General features: G+C 33.8%; 1 long non-coding RNA gene across 2 annotated transcripts in view; it reads right to left on the bottom strand.

Annotated features, from left to right (window-relative positions):
- Window positions 1–9,999: 9,999 nt before the first annotated feature.
- The window catches only part of LOC116568570, a 52,920-nt gene continuing 38,114 nt past the window's right edge, over window positions 10,000–24,805 (bottom strand). For both annotated transcript variants that reach the window (XR_004276676.1, XR_004276677.1), the window contains one exon: window positions 10,000–10,375. This is a non-coding gene — a long non-coding RNA (uncharacterized LOC116568570). The remainder of the gene's footprint in view (window positions 10,376–24,805) is intronic.

The following is a 24,805-nucleotide window of genomic DNA, read 5'->3' as shown; positions in this document are numbered from 1 at the left end:
ATATTACTTATTTATTTGGGTGTCACAGACATTATGAGCAGAGGGGAAGGGTAGAGGGAGAAGCAGACTCCGCAATGAGCCGGGAGCCGGATGTGGGACTTGATCCCAGGACCCTGAGATCATAACCTAGGCAAACGCAGGTGCTTAACCGACTGAGCCACCCAGGCACCCCACATTATACTTCTTTAAAACTAATACAATGCTTCAATCATTTCCTCATCCATGTTTAATCAAATTTCTTTCTGTTATAAAATCTGAGTTTATTCTGCTAGGTGTTTGCCAGAGAAATACTAAAACTTTTGCTTGCTGATACTATTTTTCAGTCCCTAACTTTAATTAATGTATATGTATCACATACGTATTACATATTTTGATAATATAACTTACTGTTTTAAGATAGACTATTTCAGAGATAATAGAGTATTTCAAGTTTCTTCCTTTTCAGTTGGAACGAATTGCCATTTTCTTTCATATCAGGCTCACATAATATAGAGTAAATTGGGTAAATGAAAGATGAAATAATAGCCATAAATACCCCTAAAATAGTAAAAGTCAATTTTGGCTTATGTAGAGCAAAAACTCTAGGATATGACATATTGGGAAAGTTTCTATTCTGCACAAAAAAATTGTTTTAAACACGAACATTTCTCTGAAAATACAAAAAAAAGTATTTTCCCAGGGAAAATATATAATATTTCCTAACTGTGAATCTTAGTAAACATTTTCTAAAAAGTTAATTTTCTCACAATCTAATCTACTCTAAATAATGATTTCTTCAAGTCCATGAATTTTGTTAACTTTCAAATGTTCATCCAGAAAACTGAAAAGCTGAAATTTTATCAAAAGATTAGCTGAGAGGAAAGGAAGCTCTGTGGTTCAATGAGAAGTCAGATGTTATTAACGAGCATGGACTGCAGCTGTAACACATGAATCATTATAAGGAGCTAAAAGTCTCACTGTTCAGTGCACAAAACTATTAGTCTAATTCAGCCTCAGTTAAGTGGTAAAGAGCTGGCAATGAACCAGATGGATTACTGGATGTAGTCATAGTGATAAATTGAATTTTTCTTTTATAAAACATAGGCAGCTAGTCTCATTCCCACAAGGGCAGACGAATCATACTTAAAACCAAAAACACGGATTAGAAACGTCTAGATTAAAATTTTGCAGACATTTTCTACTGTCTTCAAACAAGAGATCCAAAAATTCAGATTAAAAATAACTCAAAAAACCTTCCATAATGTTTACATGTCAGCACCATGGAGAATATGTTTCAAACACCCCAATCCCCACTACTACCTTAAGTAAAATCATGAGGTTATTATAATTCTAAATAGTGTGGCTATAAGTAATTTTTTTTTAATTTATTTATCAGAGAGAGAGGGAGAGAGAGTGAGCACAGGCAGACAGAATGGCAGGCAGAGGCAGAGGGAGAAACAGGCTCCCTGCCGAGCAAGGAGCCCGATGCGGGACTCGATCCCAGGACGCTGGGATCATGACCTGAGCCGAAGGCAGCTGCTTAACCAACTGAGCCACCCAGGCGTCCCATATAAGTAATTTTTTTTTAATATTTTATTTATTTATTTGACAGAGATCACAAGTAGGCAGAGAGGCAGGCAGAGAAAGAGGAGGAAGCAGGCTCCCTGATGAGCACAGAGCCTGATGTGGGACTCGATCCCAGAACCCTGGGATCATGACCTGAGCAGAAGGCAGAGGCTTTAACCCACTGAGCCACCCAGGTGCCCCTATAAGTAATTTTTTAATAAAGTTTTTCTTATCTCTGTTTTCCACAATGAACATTCATTTCTTTTATAAAGAATAATCTACAAGGTAGAAAAAGAGTTATTGCAATCTCCTTCCAAAAAAGCAAGTTTTAAAATACCTATGATAACACAGAACAAGGATGTTAAGAAATATTTTTCTAATTTAAATTGTAAAAAATTATTTAAATATAAATTCAAAATATTTGCCCTTAGAAATAAAATAGAACTATCTATGGAGTATTCTTACTCTCAGTATGTCATTTGGCCACCACAAAATCCTGTCAAAGCAGGTGGAGTGTAACCTTTTTCATTTTACAAAGAAGATCATAAAAGCTCCTAGAGAAAATATATTTAGTCCTAGGGTAAAACAACCTGTAAATGGCAAAAACAGACTTCCAAAGTCCCTACTCTCTGTCATTTTTTTTTAACCATTTCTAAATAAAAAGCATTCTCAATCCCTTCTCCTATATCACAGTAAATAAAAAACCTACAAAAAATATTTTTTAATCATATAATATAATGGAAAAAGTTTTATCTACTACCTGAAACAATCTATAATTATTTTTAAAAGACAGTATACCCCCAAAAGATGATTTGATAACTTAGGCAATGGATGTGTTAGCACTCTCTTCCACTCCCCGGTGAACAATTAATTTTTATTATCAGGATGTTGGATACAGATCATCCCTACTCTGTGTTCTACCCAAAGCCATGACTCTAATGGAGGAAATCTGACCATGTAAGAGAAGATCTCAAGAGCTAGCAAGTATAGCATTTTGGCAGATTGGCCTCTTTAATCTTCCTTAGAGCTCTGACAAGCACTGAGTGATTTGGAAGAGCAACTAATCACAATAACATATGCTGACGTAACCCTACCTGGCTGATAAAAATCCAGGAATACCAAAATCCTCAGGGAATATTTAGAATGAACAAATATGAGTGTATAGGAGAATTCCTAGTATAATCTATACCTGTCTCAAAAGAGAGAAAGAACTGAGGAAAGCACAAAATAGATGAAATATTTTATTTTTTTCAAAGATTTTATTTATTTGTTTGTTTGTTTGTTTGTTTGTTTATTTATTTCAGAGAGAGAGAGCGCACACAAACAGAGGAAGGGGCAGAGGGAGACAGGCAGAGAGAAAGAGAGAGAGAATCTGGAGCAGACTCCAAGTCAGACACTCAGCACCCTGAGCCACCAAGGCATCCCTAGATGAATATTTTAATACTGGGAATTACAGTATGCATCTAAGTGTTGAAGTTGAATATTTAGTAAAGTTTTAATAATTTTGCTCTCATAAAACAACTCATTGAATTGTGCCACATCCTGCGTAATACCATCCTATGCTCAACTGAAATTACAGATGGACTCTTTTTAGGCAATAGTTGCTTCTAGTCTTAAGAGAAAACTGACTTTAAATTTTAAAATGAAAAATCCATTTCTACAATGGTTAAAAGGTTTCATATAAATCAAATAGATTTTCTACCAAAAGTTAAATACTGCCAAAAAACAGCATTTATGTCAAAAAGACAAATTAAACACTTATTCCAGGAAAGAGCATATTTTATTTTGCTATGTTTTTGAATTATAAGTAATTGAAAATTCCAAATAATGTATATTACATATAGCTTCTGAAAATAGTTTTCTTCTTAATAAAATTAACAAGAACAAACAAAAGTTATTTAAAAATGATTAATGCAATGGAAATACAAAGTGCTATGGGCAGACCGAAGTGAGATGTTTTTAACTTCAAATCAGCAACAACAACAACAAAAATCAGGTAATTTCCAATTCTAGTGACAACATGACAAACCAACTGTTCTCACATATACCGGTGGGAATTTAATTTTGTCCAATCCTCTTATTAAAAATAAATCGACAATATTTCATTATTTTAACATGCATTTATTTATTTATTTATTTATTTATTTATTTAGAGCATGAGTGGGAGGAGGAGCAGGGGGAGAGGGGAAAGAAAGAATCTCAAGCAGCTCCAAGCTGAGCACGGAGCCCAATGTAGGTCTCAATCTCCTGTCCCTCAAAACATGACCTGAGTTGAAACCAAGTCAGACACTCACTCAAATGACTGAGCCATCCAAGCACCCCCAAACTGACAAAATTTATCAAGAGTCTCAAAAAAGATTTATATGCATTGACCTTGAATCCTCCAAATGAGAAATAAAAGTTGGACAATTTATACATAAAGATGATCATTGCAGAACTGTCATTCATCTGTATATCTTCTTTGGAAAAATGTCTATTCATGTCTTCTGCCCATTTCTTAATTTGATTATTTGTTTTGAGGGTTCTGAGCTTGATAATTTCTTTATAGATTTTGGATACTAACCCTTTATCAAATATATCATTTGCAAATATCTTCTCCCATTCCGAAGGTTGCCTTTTAGTTCTGTTGTCTCCTTCGTTGTGCAGAAGCTTTTTATCTTGATGTAGTTTAAGTAATTCATTTTTGTTTTGTTTCCCTTGCCTCAGGGGACAGATCTAGTAAGAAGTTTCTACAGCCAATGTCAAAGAGGTTATTGCCTGTGTTCTCCTCTAGGATTCTTATGGTGTCAGGTCTCACATTTAGGTCTTTAATCCATTTTGAATTCATTTTTGTGGATGGTGTAAGAAAGTGGTCCAGTTTCATTCTACTGCATGCTGTTGTCCAGTTTTCCCAACACCATCTGTTAAAGTGAATGTCTTCTTTCCATTGGATAATCTTTCCTGCATCGTCAAAGATTAATTAACCATATAATTGTGGGTTTATTTCTGGGTTTTCTATCATGTTCCACTAATCCATCTGTCTGTATTTATACCAGTACCATACTGTCTTGATCATTACAACTTTGTAATATAACTTGAAGTCTAGAATTCTGATGCCTTCAGCTTTGCTTTTTATTCAAGATTGCTTTGGTTATTCAGGATATTCTGTTGTTCCATACAAATTTTAGGACTGTTTGGTCTAGCTATGCCAAAAATGCTGTTGGTATTTTGATAGAGACTGTATTAAATGTGTAGATTTTTTGGGGTAGTATAAATATTTTAACAATGTTCTTCTATGAGTGTGGAATGTTTTTCCATTTCTTTGTGTCATGTTCAGTTTTTTTCATCAGAGTTTTCAGGGCCAAACTGATTTAAATCAATTTTTATATGTTAGAAACTGCTGTAGATTATAAATATCTAATGATAAATATTAGTTTATTATGATCTTTTTCTTAATTTATATTTTTAATAAACTGATAAAATTACACTTATGTTCTTTTTCAAGTAAATCAAGGAAGAACACATTAGAATATGATTAATAATTATTTCTGCTGAAGACTGAAAATACTAAGTAGTGGAATAATAATTATGGCATAAAGTATTTGAGACCAAGATAAGAATCTTCTAATAAAACTAAATAGAGAGTTATAGAGTTAAATTTTCTAGATTATAAAAGTGAGGTGATTTATAATCCAATGTTTATATATATTGGAAATTCTCACTAGATTTAAGATTCTCTTTCCAGAGTTTGCTTGCTTATTATTATTATAATCAACCAAATATATATAATTCTTTTTTGCAGTCTTTATCTCTATCTCTGAAACTCCCTCGTATCCTAGTTTGGACTTTTTGTCATTAAGATTTATTATAAGGACATTTTAGTCATATTTTAAAGTGGAATTTTCCTTTGTATAAAAAAGTATGATTTTATTATTTGATTTAATTAAATGTTTACGACTTCTTAAGGAATCGCATAGATTCCTCTGCCAGATGGCATTTTTAAATATTTTTTATATATAACCAACATTTGGGGTTTATTTAATGCAAATCCAATAGTTTTCAGGATTAACCAACCATGATCATAAGTTTGGCAAAAATGATGTTCAACTTTTAAGCAAGTCACTGAGATCTTGAAGCCCAAAGCAGGAGTAAAACACAACTCTGGGAAGAGAGGCAAGTTCCAAGAGCTTGTTGAAATATTAAGGACTAAGCAAAGGCAGGGACACTAGTAGGAGATAAACTCCTATGAGTCTTGACAGGATGCTTTAGTGTAGTGTTGAAGGAACATGCTAAACTGTGATACACAGGAGCAGTTCTGACACAAGCAAGTGTTGGGTAAGGGGTCCATTACCTGTGTTATTTACACTTCAACACATAGTCTTTAAGACCCATGGAAGGAGAGGCTGTGGTGATTTCTGGTGTATAAACCTGAGTTACAGTATAACCTACTGAGGTGGCCACTACTCTACTAGAACTCAACAATATTATCAAGCAAATTGATTCCACTTCATTTAATATTCTGTCACTGTATTTGTTTTACAATCTAGAATGTAGAGACATGTGGGTGGCTCAGTTGGTTAGCATCAGACTCTGGATTTCAGCTTGGGTCATGATCTCAGGAGTCATGGGATGAAGCCCTGTGTCAGACTCTGCGCTTTGCAGGAAGTCTGCTTGAGATTCTCTCCCTCTCTCTTTGCCCTTCATTTTCTCTATCTCTTGAATAAATAAAAGAATATTTAAAAACTAAGACAAAACAAAATAAAATAATATCTAGAATATTTACATTGGTTCATATCTCTTTGTGCATTCCCATTCCCAGGATGGCTATATCTGGCATTCATCTGCAAGTGGCACCTGGAAGCAAATACACCTATCTACCTCATCACACGTATCCCTAAAATAGCCCTGTCAAGCTCCAAGCCCAGTAAAGGAAATAAAGTTAAAAATCATTTTAAGGGGCACATGGGTGGTTAAGTTAGCTAAGTGTCAACTCTTGATTTCAGGGACAAGCTCAGGCCCTGCCTTAGACTCAGCACTCAGTGTGGAGTCTGCTTGAGATTTTCTCTCTCCCTCTCCCTGCTCATGCTCTCTTTTCCTCTCTCCAAAATAAATAAATAAAATCTTTAAAAAAAATCATTTTAATAACTGCTAAACAGAATGAATCTTGTATTTCAAGTTAGTCAATCCTCTCTGTATTACATAGTTATGTATTTATATTTTAATTTTACTTTTCATCTGTAACAGTGATTTTGAATTGGCCTAAATTCTTGATAAGAAACAATTCTTACCTATTCTCAATTTTCATGTACTAAGTGTTAACTCTGAGTGGCTAGAGGCAGTGAGAATTCAACCAAATGTAGGATTCTGGAATTTCTAAGTGGAGCATGGGCAAGGACAATTGCAGTTTGTTATATAACCTTCCATATAATGACACTTACTTTTTTCCTATTTGGATGTTAAATTTCTAAAATAAATAAATAAATAAATAAAATATAGATATGTATATATTAAAATATTTAAATAGGAAAGCTACTATAATATGCAAAAGAATGATGAGACTGAGAATATACTTACTTCAATTATTACCTTTAATGTAGGTTCACAACCAAAAATATAATTTTAGTGGTTTCATAAAAAGTACTGACATAAGGAAAAATATTTGAAAATAAATTAAAAAAAAAGAAGTTTCTAAAATTTGAATGCAAGAAAAGATCATTGGAAGTTGAAATATCTAAAGTCTTACAGAACTGATACATGAGTTAGGGTTGGCAAATGGTGGTAATCTCTGAGGCTTAACATAAGATTTATTTCTTGCTAATGTCACATTCTTTTGCAGTCATGAAAGGACCCAGATTTCTTCCAGTTAGTGACTCCACCATTCCCAATTGCCTCTCTGCTGCAAAATGATCAAAGAGAGCAAATGTGGAATATGATATATATAAAATATAATAATTAAATATCATATAAATAATATAACAATTAGTATTATATATAGGTATTATATATTATTTAATATATATTACATATATATTTATGTATAATATATATCATGTATTTTTGAGGGTCAGAAGGTATTTTCAATATACTATTTTTTTCTTCAAATTTTTATTTAAATTCTAGTTAGCTAACATACAGGGCAATATTGGTTTCAGTTGAATTCAGTGATTCATCACTTACAACACCCAGTGCTCTGGGTATTTATAAGACTGATGAATCACTGAACTCTACATCTGAAACTAATAATATACTGTAAGTTAATTAACTGAATTGAAATAAAAAACAGACACCCAGTGCTCTTCATAACAAGTGTCCTCTTTAATGCCCATTATCCATCTTGCTCATCCCCCACCCACATCCCTCCATCAACCCTCAATTTGTTCCTTAACTCTAGTGTTAAGAGTCTCTTATGGAGGGTGCCTGGGTGGGCTCAGTTGGCTAAGCAGCTGCCTTTGGCTCAGGTCATGATTCTAGGGTCCTAGGATCGAGCCCTACATCTGACTCCCTGATTGGCAGGAAGCCTGTTTCTCCCTCTCCCATTCCCCCTGCTTGCGTTCCCTCCTTCACTGTGTCTTTCTCTCTATCAAATAAATATGTTAAAAAATCTTTAAAAAAAATTTTTTTAAGTCTCTTATGGTTTCAAAATTCTTTGAATTCTAATTCAAAATATCTTTTTTCCTAAGATGTGGCTAAATCTAAAAGTTTTTTATAAAGTCAGTATAAAGAGAGACATTAAATAATTAACAATACCAGCATTGTATTTCACTGATATGGTAAAAACAATTGAAAGGTTTTTGAATGACTGAAATGTGATACTAAAGGACCCTTCCAAGTTAAAACTCTTATTACTTTATTACATGAGTCCGATGTCCCTCAAGTTCCTCTGTTTCAAGTAAGCTATTTATAGTTAAGTCATGGTGCATGAACCATGTTTCTGCTCCAGAAAAAGTTATGGGTATGTTGAGATAAAGATTCCTTCAGGCTTTAATAGTCACAAGCACCTTTACATTGATCCCAGTGTGAGGGACTAATATTACCATTTCTTACCCATGCTCTGACCTGAAAATAATGAGAAATACTAAGATCAGTATACAAACAATCCTTAGACTTGATTTTTTAGAGTATCTTACAGTGAAGCTCACACTGTAAGATAGGTCACACAGTTCCTTTTACAGATCATAATATTTGCAAAAATCCAGAGAAATTCATAGAAAAGCAAAGTGAGGCTTAAACATCCTAAATATTCCAGGACCATAAAACTTTCCAATATTTTTGCTATGAAATTGTGCTTGTCTCTGAGATGTTCTTAATGTTTGGCCTCATGGCATACACTTAGAAGATTGTTGGTCAAGGGCTATTCATTGTTATGGGCTAAACTGTCTCCCCTAATTCACATGTTGAACTTGAATGTGACCACACAATGTGACTGTATTTGAGGACAGGTCTTTAAGTGGTTAAATTAACTAATTAGGATGAAATAAAGTTATTAAAGTGGGCAGTAATTTCATATGACTGGTGTCCTTATAAGTGATTAGAGCACAGATATGCACAGAGAGAAGACCATGTGAAGATGAAAAGAGAAGACAGCCACCTACAAGCTAAGGAGAGAGATCTCAGAAGAAGCTAGCCCTGCCAAAACACTGATTTCAGACTTCTAGCCTGCAGAACTGTAAAAAAATAAATCTCTGTCATTTAAACCACCCAGTCTCTGCTATTCATTATGGCATCCCTACAACCTAATACACACCATGTTTATTAAAATCTTGCACTTCAGTGTTTTCAAACACATGCTCTCCCAATTCTTGAGAAAATTTTGGTTTTCTCTAAAATGGACTAGGAAGGGGTTCCTGCCTCAGTCGGCTGAGTGTCTAACTCTTAGTTTTGGCTCAGGTCATGATCTCAGGTCCAGGGACTGAGCCCCACTTAGGGCTCTGTGCTCAACAGGAAGTCTGCTTGAAGATTCTCTCCCTCTCCCTGTGCCCCTCTCCCTACTCTCCCTTCTCTCTCTCTCTCTGAAATAAATAAATAGGAGCACCTGGGTGGCTCAGTCAGTTCAATGTCTGCCTTTGGCTCAAGGCATGATCCCAGGGTCCTGGGATGGAGCCCTGTATCTCGCTCCTTGCTCAGTGGGGAGTCTGCTTCTCCCCCTGCCTTCCCCTGCCCCCCACTCCCACTTTCTTTCTCTCTCTCTCTCTCTCAAATAAATAAAATCTTAATTAACTAATTAATTAAAGTCTTTTAAAAAATGGATTTAGGGGGGGTGCCTGGGTGGCTCAGTGGGTTAAGCCTCTGCCTTCAGCTCAGGTCATGATCTCAGGGTCCTGGGATCCAGCCCTGCATTAGGCTCTCTGCTCAGCAGGGAGCCTACTTCCTCCTCTCTCTCTGCCTGACTCTCTGCCTACTTGGATCTGTGTGTGTGTGTGTGTGTGTGAAATAAATAAATAAACTCTTTTTTAAAAAATGGATTGAGGAAATTTATTGTGAACCAAGATAGTCAAACTATCCAAGGGAACTTCCCCCCACCACCACCACCTCCAGCGGCTCAGAGATAAATCAGGATTATAAATAGTTTATGGTGGGGCCCACAGTTTCCCAATTAAGATGACATTCTTCTAACCTCAATGCAGAATCAGTTCTCTAGGGCAGACTCTAAAACATAAGAAAAAAATTCTCACTTGGAAAGCCTTTATACCAGTAGCCACTTCTCTTGAGGGGGCTTGATTTCAGAGTATACTTGGGTCCATATGGTCTTAGCTAGGATCCCACCCATTTGCAGAATTCTCCTAAGAGACTGCTTCTCAGGGAGACAAAATGTTCCGAAGCACAATTTGGTAAACGATGGTGTTCAGTGTGACTAGAGAAAGAGGAAAAACAGGTGGTTGGGAAAGTCTGAATCTTCGTCCCCTAAGAAGAAAGATTTATCTTATCTACTGAAATACCATAAAAAAAGAATAAGTCTTGAACAGAAGACAATATAATATGTTCTTGAGGACCACAGCAGTTTTTCCCAGAGTGATCCTCTTGGAACACTAGCTTCAGTGGATTACAAGGGCTTCATGACCAAATGAATTTTGGAAATATTGCATTCTCTACCAACTTAGGGATAGAGGCTTCATTACAAGGGCTTCATTACCAAATGAATTTTGAAAATATTGCATTCTCTATCAACTTAGGGATTCACAATTGCATAAGTACATAAAAGGTCCTAAGAAATCCTATCAGTTAAAAAAAAAAACCAACTATACTAAAAAACACAGCAATTTAATTCTGTGAAACCCATCATTTCTCAAACCTATCTGACCAAGAAACCCTTATTAGAATTATTAGCAAGCATGCTATGACATACAGTTTGGGACTACAGTTTTGAACAGAGAGTCATGAAGTCATGAAGAAACCCTGCTATATATATTATATATATATATAAAATAATTATAATTACATATATTATAATTATATAATTATATATTATGTATTATATATTTTATATATATATAGCAGGGTTTCTTCATGACTCTCTGTTCAAAACTGTAGTCCCAAACTGTATGTCATAGCATCCTTTGATATCATATTTTAATTCATAAATAAATTATGAATGAATTATGAAATAAATAAATTATTTATTCATGATATATTTTGATACCATATTTTAATTCCTTTGACATTATCATTGTGGCATATATAACAGATATATATGCCACAATGATAATGTCTAAGGAATTAAAATATGGTATCAAAATATGATATCATGAATAAATTATTTATTTATATATATAGAACAGATATATATGCCACAATATATATGCCACAATGATAATGTCAAAGGAATTAAAATATGATATCAAAATATGATATCATGAATAAATAATTTATTTATATATATATGTTATGTATATATGTATATAACATATATATATAACAGATATATATGCCAGTTATATATATATATAACATATACATATAACAGATATATATGCCACAATGATAATATCAAAGGAATTAAAATTCCCTTATCTTAATAATATTTAGTTGTTTTGAGCAAAGCAACATATTTATCTTAGACAATCTAATATACCTCTTCTTAGAATTTATCTGGAGATATATATCTATAGATATAGATATATACATATATATATATATACACACATACATGCCATACTACATGTTACAACACATACACAAATGTATATTCTATTTATTTCCAAAGAATGTTCAGCATTTATCTATAGAGAAGTAATGGCCTTGTGAACTAGGTTAAGAGGCAACATGAAGAACAAAAAGGAAATTCTGTAAGCGTGACTTGACTCCAATTACTCCTCATTGAAAAAGCTAAGTAGTTCTATGTAATATCTGTCAAAAAGATGACTGACTCAGAAAGATTTGGCCCCAATCCCTTGGCAACCATTTTTACTTTGTGACTGTTTATGCCAAAAACAATCAGCCTAAACTGTACACATTTCAGACAGAAAAAAAAAAAAAAAAAGTTATCCAAAATGGTATGAAGTCAAGAAAGGAGTTAACCTTTTCAAATAAGTTGATAGTTTTGCAGTTTTACGTGGTATATTTTCCTACCAGCCTTCACTCTAAAGTGTAGAAGATATGTCTGAGATATGAAATTAATACTGTGTTCATTTTGTTTAATTTAAAAATATTTAGCCAACATTTTTAAAAGATTTTATTTATTTATTTATTTATTTTAGAGAGCTATAGATAGCATGAGCAGGGGGAGGGATAGAGGTAGAGGGAAAGAGAAAGGGAGTGAATCTAAGCAGACTCTACACTTAGCACAGAGCCTGACATGGGGCTCAATCCCATGACCCTGAGATCATGACCTGAGCCTAAACCAAGAGTTACAACCTTAACCAACTGAGCCACCTCTGTACTCCTAGCTTGCACTTTTTAAAAGAAACTGGCTTTCAGACATTTATTCACATTAATCTAAAAAAAAAAAAAAATAGGTATTGTCAAAGCTGGAAAATATACCCAGGGTGTTTCATCACAATGGAGTATATGAATGCTTACAGTTTCTGCCTGGCAAAGACCAAATTGCTTTATCAACTCAATTAACTCCAAAGATTCATAGGCAAATGAGTCATCTACCACTGTTGTTTACATGAAGTTTTCAAAGGGTTCAGTGACAAAATGAGTCTGGCCCATTTTTTGATAAACATGTCTCAATACCACTCCATTGAATACAACCAAATCATCTTCAAATTCTCTCATATCATATTATCACTGAGAACAAGTAATGTGATTATTAAAGGTCCAATTAATTCTAACTATTAAATACAATACTATTATTTTTTACTCTTTTTTAGAAATTGTGCCACTTATAAACATGAATATTTAACATTTTTTTTTTTTTTTTTTTTTTTTTGTTTTAAATTTTTTATTTAAGTAGAGTTGACACATAATGTTGTATTAGTTTCAGGTGCACAATACAGTGATTTGGCAAGTCTATACACTATTCTATGCTCACCACTCATGTAGCTCCAATCTGTCACCAACAACCCCATTACAATACCACAAACTACTTTCTTCATGCCGTGTCTTTTATTCCTGTGACTCCTGATATATTTTTGATTGCCGGTTCCAGATTCTTGAATATTTAACATTTTATATTTCTTTTTATCAGCAGTAAATCTCATAACTCATGACATCTTAAAATCAAAGAAAGAGAGTTCCATTAATATTTTTTCTCTTTAGAAATGTTTTGAACAAAATTGGATTAACGTTATACATGGGCTCATGATGCAAAGTCATTAATCTACATATATGCACCAAATAACAAAGTACCAAAATACATGAAGCAAAAATGATAGCAGTGAAGGGCAAAAATGACAGTCAACAATAATAGTCAGAAACTTTAACATCCCACTATTAATACTGGAAATAATAGCTAGACAGAAGATCAGAAACAGGAAACTTGAATAAAGCTACAAACTAGACATAACAGACATCTATAGAACATTCAACACAACAATAGAATATATGTTCTTCTCAAGTATACATGGAACATTCTCTAGAACAGACCATATGCTAAGTCAAAAAGCAAACCTCAGAATATCTGAAAAGATAAAAAGAAGTTAAAGTATGTTCTTTGACTAGAATGGAATGAAATCACAATCTTTTAGCAGGAAAATATTCAGGAAAAATCACAAATACATTGAAATTAAAACACTCTTGAATAACCCATTGGTCAAATAAATCAAAAGGGAAATCAGGTAATACATTGAGATGGAAAAAAATACCAAAATTTATGGGAAGCAGTTAAACTGGAACCTAGAGGGAAATTTCTGTTTATGCCTATATTAAGAAATTATAAAGAATTCCAGTGAAAATTCTAGCTTTCCTCCATAAGACACAAATGAAACCTAAAGCAAGCAAAAGGAAGAAAATAATAAAGACTACAGCAGAAACAAATGAAATAGAAAATGGAAAAACAATAAAGAGCATCAATGAAACCAGAAGTTTGTTCTTTGAAAAGTCTACAAAATTGGAAAATGTTTAATTTTGTACACCCAGAAAAAAAGAAATAATACTCAAATAACTAGAGTGAGTAATAAAAGAGGGATATTACTGCTGACTTTAGACAAATAAAAAGGATAATAAAGAAGTACTACCAACAATTACACACCAACAAAGTAAACAACTTAAAAGGAAATGGACACATTCCTAGAAAGACACAAACAAAATTAACTAAAGGAGACTACACTGGGCATACCTGAGTGGCTCAGTTGGTTACATGTCTAACTTCAGCTCAGGTCACAATCTCAGGGTCCTCAGATCAAGCCCAGTGTCATGCTCTGTGCTCAGTGGGGAGTCTGCTTGTCCCTCTCTCTCCCCCTCTAACCCTCCCCCCTACTTGTACTCTCTCTCTTTCTTATATAAGTAAATAAAATCTTTTTAAAAAAAGACTACACTGAAGAGCACTAAACATTGTTGAAAGAAATTATAGACAATAAAAATAAATGGGAAAACATACCAAACTCAAGGATCAGAAGACTGAACACTATTAAAAAGGCAACACTCCCCAAACTGATCTACAAATTCAACACAATCAGAAACTGAGCTGAATTCTTTAAACAATTTCACAAGCTGTTTATAAATTGCACGGACCTAGAATAGCAAAAACAATCTGAAAGAGAAGAACAAAGAACAAAGTAGAAGGATTCACACTTTCTGATTTTGAAATATTACGATTAACAGTAATCAAGACAATGTGGTACTATAAGGGCAGACATATAAATTAATGGAATAAAACAGAAAGTGCTGAAATAAACCTATACATCTATGGTCAACTGATTTTTTGACAAGGGTGCCAAGGTCATTCAATGAGGAAAGAATAGTCTTTTTATCAAATGGTGCTGAGACAACTGGCCAGCTACATGCAAAATTAGAGAGTTGGACCCTTACCACACATATTCACAAAAATTAACTCAAAATGGATCAAACACCAAAATATAAGAGCTAACACTATAAAACTGTTGGAATAAAATTGAGGTAAATTTTCAGGACACTTGATTTGAAAACATAAGAGCTAACACTATAAAATGGTTAGGAAAAAAATGGGGTAAATTTTCAGGACATTTGATTTGGCAATGGATTCTTAGATTTGACAGCAAAAGCATAATCTTAAAAACAGATAAACTGAAAAGTGTGGCTGTGTGCAAGCAGCCCCAATAGGGCTCAGCATGACCCCAAAGTGAATTCTGTCCTGTGGTAAAGGAAGAAAACCAAACACACCAGTTTTGTGGGTGGGGGTTACCTATTTTTAAAAGATTTTATTTATTTATTTGACACACACACACACAGAGGAGAGAGAGAGGAATACAAACAGGGAGTGGGAGAGGGAGAAGCAGGCTCCCTGCTGAGCAGGGAGCCTGATGCAGGACTCAATCCCAGGACCCTGGGATCATGACCCAAGCCAAAGGCAGACACTCAACCAACTGAGCCACCCAGGTGCCCCAATTTGACTGTGGGTCCCAGCAATGGAATGTGAGTTGACATCTGGTCTAACTTCAGGCCCCACTCACCAATAAAAGGTTCTCAAGGACAGTGCTCTCCAGTATGGTGTGACCACAACTATGACAAATACTTGGTCTGTCGCAGCTCAGACTAGTCACTAACAGCACAGAAACCAAAATCTGCCCACATCAGGCAAAGAGACCCACTGCAGACAACCAGACTGAAGACAAACAGGACTCAGCCACAACAGTAGGGTGCAACACATAGGAGACATTCCCCAAGTACCAGGTTCTGGTGAACAGGGGACATTGCATTACAGGGCACCACAGGACTTCTTCATAAGGCCATTATTTTCAAGAGCAGGAGACATAGCTGACTTTCCTAACACAGAGAAACAGACATATAGATTTAAACAAAATGAAGAGACAGAGGACTATGTCCCAAACAAAAGAACAAGGCAAATTCACAGCAAGAGAGCTAAACAAAATGAAGACAAGCAATATGCCTGATAGAGATTTTAAAGTAATGGTCATAAAGATACCTTCTTTAGGTAGAGAAGAGTGGAGGCCCTCAGTGAGACCCTCAACAAACAGATAGGAAATATAAGAAAAAAACAATCAGAGATGAAGAACTCAATAACTGAAATTTAAAGTACTCTAGAGGAAAAAAAAAGAAACCAGAAGAATGGATCAGCAACCTGTAAGACAGAGTAAAGGAAAGCAATAAGACTGAACAGGAGAAATAAAAAAAGAATTTTTAAAAAATGACTAGATTAAGAGAACATAGTGCCACCAGCAAGTATAACAACATTCTCATTATAGAGATCCCAGAGGGAGAAGATCAAAAGAGAAAAAAATAAATAAAAGATGAAGAAAAAGTTTTTTTTTGTTTTTTTTTTTAAGATTTATTTATTTATTTATTTTTAACAGATAGATCACAAGTAGGCAGAGAGACAGGCAGAGAGAGAGAAGAGGAAGCAGGCTCTGTGCTGAGCAGAGAGCCCGATGTGGGGCTCAATCCCAGGACCCCGGGATCATGCTGCCTGATGCAGGCCTCGATCCCAGGTCCCTGAGACCATGACCTGAGCTGAAGACAGAGGCTTTAACCCACTGAGCCACCCAGGCACCCTGAAGAAAAAGTTTTTAAGAAATAGTAGCTGAAAACTTTCTGAATCTGAAGAAGGAAACAGAAATCCAGATCCATGAGGCAGAGAGAGCCCCAAAAAGGAAACCCAAGGAGGTCCACACCAAGACACACAGTAATTAAAATGGCAAAATGTAGTGATAAAGAGAGAATTTTAAAAACAAGACAAAAGAAAAGTTACATACAAGGGAAACCTCATAAAGTTATCAGCTGATTTTTCAGCAGAAATTTGTAGGCCAGAAGAGAGTGGCATAATATAATGAAAGTGCTGACAGAAAAAAAAAAAAAAAACAACCCTGCAGCTAAGAATACTCTATCCAGTAAGGCTACCACTTAGAATAGAAGAAAAGATAGAATTTCCCAGACCAAAAAAAATTAACGAATTCATCACCACTAAGAAATGTTAAAGAGGCAACTCTGTGAGTGGAAAGACTGGAAGCAGAAGAAAAGCAGGAAGGACAAAAGCAGTAAAATTAAAATATATAATTAAAATTTATATATATACATAAACCATATATATATATATTTTTAGGTTACAGTTTTTATACATATACATAAACCATATATATGTATATATATAATGTATGTATGTATACGTATATGTGTGTGTGTGTGTGTGTGTGTGTGTGTGTGTGTATAAATGAGTCAAGAGATTCACAAAAGAAAAGAAAAGAAAAGATTCACAAAAGAAAAGGATGTAAACTATGATACCATGTACCTAAAATGTGGGGAGAAATGAGCAAAAATTTAGTGCTTTTAGAATGCAACCATCAACTTAATATAGTGGCCATCAACTTAATATAGACTAGTATATGCATAAGACGTTATATTTAAATGTAATGGCAACCACAACCACAACATAAGATGTTATATGCAAATCTAATGGCAACCACAAGTCAAATTTGCATCAAAAATAATAAGATACCTAGGAATAAACTTAATCAAAGAGGTAAAAAACTGTAAACTAAAAACTATAAAACACTGATGAAAGAAATTGAAGACAACACAATGAAATGGAAAAACATTCCATGTTCATGGACTGGAAAAACAAGTACTGTTAAAACGTCTATACTACCCAAAGCAATCTACAAATTTAATGAAACCTATCAATATATGAATAGCGTTTTTCATAGAACTAGAATAAACAATCTTAAGATTTGGATGGAACCACAATAAAACCCAAATAACTAAAGCAATCTTAAAAAAGAAAAACAAGACAGGGTTGCTGGAGGGGAGGTGGGCAAGGGAATGGGCTAAATGTACAATGGATATTGAGAAGAGCACTTGTCATGAACACTGGGTATTATGTACAAGTGATCAATCACTAAATTTTACTCCTGAAACTAATATTATACTATATGTTAGAATTTATATAGAGAATTTAACAACTTGAAACATTAAAAAAATTCAGTGTCAGCCATCATTTTAGTGTTTACTATATATCAGGAATTTTACATAAATTAGTTGGTATTTTAAACTTATTTTAAATTTACTGCTTGATTCAACAAATATTTATTAAGCTCCAACTCTGTGTCAGGCATTGGATCTGTAACAGCAAGCCAAATAAACAAGATATTGAGTCTCACCAAAAAAATGGCCAATAAGCACTTGAGAAGATGCTCAGCATCATTAGGTATCAGAAAAATACAAATAAAAACCACAATGAGATACCACTTCATACCTACTAGGATGGCTAAAATCAAAGTTATAGAATAACAAGTGTTGATACAAGACTTTTAAAAAATTGGAATCCTCATATACTGGTAGAGGGAATGTAAAATGATGTAACCACTTTGGAAAACAGTTAGGCATTTGCTCAAATGATTAAACAAAGAGGCATCAGATGACTTGGCAATTCTACTCCTAAATATATACACCCAAGAAAGGAAAACATATATCCACACACAAGAACTATACATTAATATTTAAAGCAGCATTAGTCATAATAGCTAAAAGGTAGAAACAATCCACATCTTCATCAGTGAACAAATGGATAAACAAAATGTAGTAATTCCATATAATGGAATATTATCAATCCCTAAAAAGGAATGAATACTTACACATGCTACAATATGGATAATAAACCTTGAAAACACTATGCTAAATGAAAGAAAATAGTGATAGAAGTCCACATATTATATGATTTCATTTACATGAAAGTTCAGAACAGGAAATCCCATAGAAATAGAAAGCAAATTAAAGGCTGCTTAGGACCAGCTGGAGGAATGGGAGATAGGAAGGTGATAGTAAAAGGTATGGTGTTTCTTTTTGAGAAGAAAATGCTCTAAAATTGATAGTGGTGAGGGTTGTATTTATTTGTAAATATACTAAAGACCATTGAATTGTATACTTTAAATGGATGGACTATATATGTGAATTATACTTCAAGAAAGCTATTTAAAAATTGATAATATAACAAAAAAGTTGATATTATAGTAAAGAGATAGAAATAGATAATATACAAAAAAAAGTAACAATAGAAGAATTAGAGTATTTTGCCAGCATAAGAGATTTTAACATCTCTTCCAACAGTTAATGGATTGAGCAGATAAAAAATCAGCTACTGTAGAAAAAAAATTTTTTTAAAGATTTTATTAATTTATTTGACAGACAGAGCTCACAAGTAGGCAGCAAGGCAGGCAGAGAGAGAGGGGGAAGCAGGCTCCCCGCCAAGCAGAGAGCCCGATGCAGGGCTGGATCCCAGGACCCTGAGATCACGACCTGAGCCAAAGGCAGAGGCTTAACCCACTGAGCCACCCAGGTGCCCCTACTATAGAAAATTTTAATGATATAACTAATACTGAATAAATAGAACCAAATATTAGAGTTCAATTTTTCTCAAGCACACATGGAACATTTACAAAATCAGTTATGTATAAGGCCATAAAACAATTCCCCAAAGTTGAATGTGTCACATAAAATCCCACTCTGCAACAAGAAAGCAACTAAGTTAGAAATTACTAACAAAAAAAATTTAATTCTGTGTATTTAGAAACTAACTAATTGGTCAAAGAAGAAATCATAATAGAAATTTTTAAAATATTTTCACATATTTTTATCCATTTTTAAGAAATCTGAAATGTGATAGAAGTATAATAAATGCCACCTATAACGTAATTTTAAAATATCACAAATAAGCAGATTGCAAATAAGCCTTGCAATTTCCCATGGACTGTTTGGCTTATATAATTAGTACCAAAGCAATGAGTAAAAATAAATTTCTACTTAACAGATTAGAGAGATTACTCAGCTATATACAAAAAATTGAATACTGCTGGAAGCCTCCCCTATGATTGGCTTTATGAGTAAAAAACTAACAAGGTCAGACTTTTTAAGCTCTTTTTCAATAAATACACAATTTTCAGTATCCACTTCCATGGGAGAAGTGTCAGAGAGTTCCTGATTTTTACTATCACTCTCTCAGCAACAATTATTTGTATTAAAAAGATATACAGATATGAAGAGTCTGAATAAACAGGGCTTTATATACAAGGATTTTTCCTAAGATGTTCCTTTCCCTACTTAATTCATTCAAAGTTTTAGTACACCCATTTTAATAGGCCTCCCAGAAACAACATCATAACTTCAACAAGCAAATCATACCCACAATTTTGTTTCATGAGGCACTAGTGATATGATAATTATATAAATGCTCTTGATATTTTTTGACCCAACTTAAAATAGGTTTTCCCTGAGTAAATGGTGTGTTACATACAAGAAACATTGTAGAGAATTAGTAATTTAAGTACAGGTAGTTAGGAATACCATCAAGTTAAAATATTCCTTTTTTTTAAGTTACACACCTATAACTTTCAAGTTGTTTTTAGAACAAAAGTGATTGGCTAAAATATGTCAATCATATATCTGACAGATACAACTACCAAACTAAGTCAAGTTGGTTAAGCTACCAAACTAAGATTTCTAGAGTCTAAATTGTCTTTTGACATTTAGAACAAAACTAAAAGCTAAATACTAAAACTGAGACATGGAGCATGGTAGAATTTTTGTTCTAGACATATGTCAGAAATATGAAGTGTTATATGCAACAAAGATTTAAGAAAAGTTTTGACAATATTAAGCTACAATTTCAAGATTCTCAGTAATCTTTCAAGACATATGATGAAGAACAGATATTATTTATAGAATGGATTGGCTTCTTCTAGACAATTCAAGACCAGATAATATCCCTCTATTCAAGGGCTTAACCATCATACACACTACAGTTGATTCTCTTAAATATCATACTTGTATGTAATGAACACATTTAACTCCTATTTACTTTTTATAACAAATGGTACTAATGATGATGACATCGGTTACCATTAACTATTTTCTTTGTACCAGACTTGGTGTCATATGTTTCACGTTTTCTCTCTAATCATCATAGCAACATAATAAGTTCTAGATATTATTATTATTTCTTTTTAAAAATAAAAATCTGAGGACACAAAATTTTAACTACATCAAGCATCCAGTAAACATTCAATCCCAAGTCTGTAGTTCTTGAAAATCCAGGATCTTTCCTCTATTCCATGATTTCATTTGCATCTCCCTGTTGATCAGCCAGTTACAAACTAAAATCCAAATGGATGTGTCTATCCTCCAGTGTGTGAAAAATATAATATATAGTTAGAGTTTTTCAGACAACAAGAATTGTCATGACCTTGAGCAGAAGATTTCCTGTCTGGCTTTTGGCTGACTGTACCTACCAAAGAATATCCATGTATTACCCCAGGCTTCCTTTATGTCATTGGGGCTGTTGGTTTATTTTCATATTGCTTCCCTTTCACAGGAACCTGTGTATTACAATTGGTTTTGAGTAACTTTGAGAGATGAAAGTGTTCAAGTATCATTTTTCAATCTACATTTTTCCAGTCTTCATGCCCTCTTCTAGAACAGCAGCTCTCATATTTTAATGTGCATAATAAAGCACACCATGGGACTTGTTATAATTGCCACATTCCAGGCCCTTCCCCAAGATTCTGGTTCCTAAGTCTGGAATGAGACTGGGAATTTCCAAATGATTTTGAAGTAGGTGACACTCAGGATGACACTCAGAAAAATGAATAGATTTTATCCTTCTCCTTGATCAACTGTATATAATTATATTCAAATAAGAAGAGTAGAAGATGAGGTCCATAGAGTTATATTCTACAGCTGCTGCTTTCTAGCTCTGACCTAGAACAAATCTCCTAACCTCTCTGAGTTTCAGTGTTGTGAAGATTTAACGAGACAAAATATGAACACTCTTAACTCCGTGCCTATTGCTCACCAAAGTCTTCAAAAAACCTTTTTCTCCCTTTCCCTCTTCCCTTTTAAAGCTCAAATCTTGGGGCGCCTGGGTGGCTCAGTTGGTTAAGCAGCTGCCTTCGGCTCAGGTCATGATCCCAGCGTCCTGGGATCGAGTCCCGCATCGGGCTCCTTGCTCGGCAGGGAGCCTGCTTCTCCCTCTGCCTCTGCCTGCCATTCTGTCTGCCTGTGCTTGCTCTCGCCCTCTCTCTCTCTGATAAATAAATAAAATCTTTAAAAATAAATAAATAAATAAATAAATAAATAAATAAAAAGCTCAAATCTTCATACTCCAAATCCAGTTTTCTTTCTCCACAACATTACTAAGAAAGAGCAAAATGCTGCCTGCTAGCAATGTTGCAGCTCAAAAATGCTGCCTGTCTTCTTAAACTCCGATGCATTAAACCAAGGCTAATTATTTCCTTGGTGATTAATCTTCTACTCATCGCTAGTTGAATTTTCCACTGACACCAGTTAATTTTGGCATTTTAAGCCTTCTTTGGGTAATAATGCCATTTGTTTAGAAAAAACAGAATAAATATAGAAACTCAACACTTTACAAAACAGTTTATAAAGTACTGTGTTCCAGGGCAGCAAGAATTCACCTGGACTTTGTGGAGACTTACTGTTTCTTTGGTTCCTCTGAATGTGACTGGCAGGTAGCTTTAGTCATACTGGCCTGATCAGCTTTTACTTTAGCTTCAAAAAGAAGTAAATTACCTTCTATTACTGGACACACTTCAGTAGACATAAGTACTTTGGAAGAAGCTAGAAGAATACATTCTCTACACTGGGTAATAGCTGTGCCATGGAAGAATACAAAAAAGAAATGTAAAAAGTTGAGTAATTTATACTTTAATCTTCACAAATATAGATCCTTGCTATAGCTTCAGGTTGGTGAAATACAAAAGAATATTCTCTCATTTATTAACTTCTTACTGTCTACGGACTTTTCATCTTAAAGGGGCCCTTAATTTAAAATGATTTTCTAATAGAAAGCAAATGGTAGTAAACTTTAAGATAGAATGGTATAATCATTAAAACATTATTGAAAGAATATGAAGTACTTTTTGAACAAACTACTTGCATAGCCAGAAAGAATCTTTAAACTTTAAGTATCTTTACAGCTCTGATTCTCTCCAAATTTAGATTTCATCAGCACCAACAAAAAAATATATGAAAAGTAGCCTTGATGCAGGATTTATTTTGCCATTTTCATTTACAGTTTTCCTACAAACAAAACATAAATATATGGAAACAAAAATGAGATAAAATGGTATTTATCAGTACTTTATTTTATACTTTGTTCCTTTCAGACAATAGCCTACTCTCAAGAATCTAATTTGTAGCATTTATTTCTTCCAGAACTAAGTCTGAAACTTAGCTTTTCTGTTTCTAAGCTGTGTGACACTGGTGATGTTACTCAACTTCTCTGACCCTCCATTTTCTTATGTGTAATACAACAATAACATTAGTTCTCTCTTAGAATTATTGTGAGGATTAAATTAAGTAAGCATCTAGGACTGATCCTGGAACATAGTGGGCATTCAATAAAAAAGAATTTTTAATATGCTATGAACATTTTAAAGAAATAACCATAAAGATAAAATAGATCTACAAAGAAAGACAGGCAGGGCATTTCCCAAGACATCTAGTTGTTTCAAGGCATAAAATCATAAAAACTTAGTTGCCATAGGAAACTTAGGAAGTCAAAATGTGCATTTCTTTAGAACCAAATGTCTGAGCTTTTGCTATTTTGACATTGGGATCATCATATTACTCTTTGGTTTTAATGAATTTATCAGTGTTTTTTACTATAATCATTGTGTCTGAAGCTCTCCTCTATGGGTTTATCTATGGAAAAATGGAAAGTATCTACTAACTTATGGAAAGTGTCTACTACCTTATTAAAATGGAGGTCTTCAGATTTGGTATATAGCTTACTACATAGGGATAACTAAGACTTGAAGGCACATTTCTTTAAGAAGAATTTATTATAGTGATAATAAATTAAGAATACCATTTTCAAAATTTTAATTGTATATAGGCAAAATTACTGAAGCCCCAAAATATGCAACAGCTTGGAGTTTAATTGCAACTGGAAAACTATCCTTTGGAAAGTCTATGTGGATGGAAATATTTATGAGTTGGCACGGAGACCTGGCACAGTACATTTGCTATGGAATAATTTTAACTGTTACCTTGTTTTACAAGATGGATTTTATCTGGTGCCTTTATGGGAAGGCTGAACAAGTCTATACCCTCACTGTACATGCTGAGGTTGCTGTTTTAGTTTCAATTCCAGATATGCTTGAGAAGGTTTTAATAAACATTTTATAGGAAAATGATCAAATGAGGCAAACTAGAAACATTTTCCATGTAAGAACAAGATATTTTACTTGCTCTTTGTTTCATATATCATCAATTTTGCACCAGATTTCGGCAAAAAAAAAAAAATCCTGCCCCAAGAATTTTTATTTTTGGGACCATAAACAAACCAAAATCCAAAAGTAAACAAAGACCAAACCAAAGAAGGCATAAAACAATAAAAATCAGAATAATGACTTGCATGTTAAGTGGAAAAAGAAACCATATAATAAGTTTTCTGCTCATTCTGAATATAATCGAACAGGGTGGTCTTCCCTACAAAAGATTCAAAATCCCTAAGTTTACTCTTAAATGGAAAATAGCTACACTTTGGAACTACTGTTAATACTATGTGTCCACCTCTGAATGTATACTTTGAAAATATATCTTACAGAAATATTCTAAGTCTACCAAATCTATATATACACAAAGATGTTCACACAATATTATTAAAATAGAAAAAATATTCAAATAACTAGATTTGTCTAAAGTAAGAAAGTAATACATTATATTCACAGTG

The sequence above is a fragment of the Mustela erminea genome, chromosome 11 (genome assembly GCF_009829155.1).
Source record: "Mustela erminea isolate mMusErm1 chromosome 11, mMusErm1.Pri, whole genome shotgun sequence".
Taxonomy (NCBI): domain Eukaryota; kingdom Metazoa; phylum Chordata; class Mammalia; order Carnivora; family Mustelidae; genus Mustela; species Mustela erminea.
Note: the sequence above shows the minus strand (reverse complement) of the source record. Positions and strands in the feature narration are given on the sequence as shown.